We start from the raw sequence: 2,248 nt of genomic DNA on the forward strand, positions 1-2,248 counted from the left end.
GCCTACATGCATTGCTCCAATAGTCCGAACACATGCAAGACATCAAAAATGTGCACGAGGAGCTATGCCGCATCTCTGCTGCGTATTGTCAACAAGCACAAGATGCACAGGCTACACTCCAACATATTGAAGAAGGACTTGCACCATGCTTAACGGATATTCCGTGCGATAGATAGCTTCAATCATATCTTGTTGTGCCTTCTCGATGTGTTGTGCTTTGAAGGAAGCTTTGAAGGATTGTTGCTGCACACGTGCATGTGATTTTGAATGAGACACATTATTGCATTGTCCTCTTTCCATATGCACATTCACACAACTTGCCAACTATACAAGGGACCCTGTTCTACTACTATACCCGGTTGCACTTTGTGAGCAACTTTCTATAGTTGTTGACTGCTCACCTGTGGATCTAAAATCCGTAGTCCTTTCTTCAATTACAAGTTGAGACTAGTGGCATCGTGCGACTATGTCATCCACAATTGTGTCTGAACTTGCAGATGTTTCACCACCCAAAATGGCTACCACTCTTTCCACTCCCAGCCATTTGCACCTTTCGATTTGTCTTTGAGGATTGCCTAGGAAGTGTTTGCGCATTCGGTTACCCGAACCCATGTACTCTTTGTGGCAAATGTTGCATCTCCACTTTATGGCTCTTAGGAGCATAATGTAATCTCGTACTTTTACAGGGTTTTACCCTCATTTCTCTGGAGCCCTGTTCATGTCTATATGCACATACCAATGAATCAGTAATGTGCAAAGGTTTCAAAAGCACAAATTTTGTTTCTCAATACATTTCAAATTTATTTGTCCTTCCTTGATCAAAATATTTGACAATACGTCTTGCATCAAAACAATCATTTCACTTAGCCGTATTCTACCAATGCTCTATAAGTGCACTAGACCTTGAGATAGAGCAACCATCTAATCGTCTTACCCCCTCCCAACATAATTGGATGGTTATAGACATGGTGATCTACCTATGGACATAGTCATGGGATGGTAATTTGTCTTTTTCCACGTCCCTCTCTCTCCCGAGTAAGCATCTTCCTGCACTATGATCATTCACAACATCATGCTATGTATGCGAATGTCGGTATTTCACACATGCTAGTGCCATAGCTAGCAATGCTTACATCTACATGACAACTCTTTCACCCACACCAACTACTTTCCAACAATATTACACAATCATTTCAAAGATTTAAAAGCATTCGATCACATTACAAACAGTCTTAAATATCCAAACTCAGCTTTTGTATCATCAAACAAGGTATGTATGAAACTAGAAATTGATTGATTTGCAATTCTCATGGTCCAATGTGAGAGCCTAAAGATGTAAATGAGTGAATGTTTAACATGTGCAACTATGCCAATGTAATGCATGGTTAAATATGCCTCGTAGGATGGCAGCAACGGATTTGATACTTGGTCCCTCACATCTCTTTATTTGTTTTTCTTCATTGCCAATGGAATGTTTTATTATCCTCAAGGCATATCCTATGAAGACTTGATTGCAAAAGTTGCACATTCACTTTTGACAACCTAACATTGTAACAAAATCCTATGGTTTCACAACATTTTGTCCACGTCCATGAGCCTCGTATTGCTCTTGATGTTGTCCTACCCTATCTTCTCTCTTTGCCATGATTGTTGTCCATGTAAAAGAGATAAACCATCTTAGATCATTAATATGTTTGCAGCAATTCAAGACCATGTCATTAATATGTCATCGAAAAGCAATGTAAGTGTGCTAGACCTCGAGACATAGCAACCATCCAATCGTCTTGCCCCCTCCCCACATAATTGGATGGTTATAGATGTGATAATTTGCCTATGGAAATAGGCATGGGATGGCAAGTTGACTAATCCCATGTCCTGCTCTCTCTCGAGTGAGCATCTATCTACACTATGATCGTTTGTGACATCATGCTCTATATGCGAATGTCGGTATTTCACACACACTAGTGTAGTAGCTAGCAATACTTACCTGGGCACTTATCATGATTCTTTGTTTGGATCTATGGAGTAAAGGACACCTAACTAGGCTAGACGTACCTAACATAAGTTTAGACATACATAACATACCTAATAAGTTCAAGGCTAATTATTATGAAAAGAAAGTGTTACAAACTACAGATAGATGCATGGTATAGTATGCCACAAATTTCATCTTTCTAGTAACTAAACAAGTGTGGTCCATCAAATTCTCTAGTGTGTAATTAGTGGGTTAATACAAGCTAGCAATTGT

This window comes from Dipteris shenzhenensis, chromosome 26 (genome assembly GCF_047967505.1).
Source record: "Dipteris shenzhenensis isolate YYH24624 ecotype China chromosome 26, Dip_SZ_1.0, whole genome shotgun sequence".
Lineage (NCBI taxonomy): Eukaryota > Viridiplantae > Streptophyta > Polypodiopsida > Gleicheniales > Dipteridaceae > Dipteris > Dipteris shenzhenensis.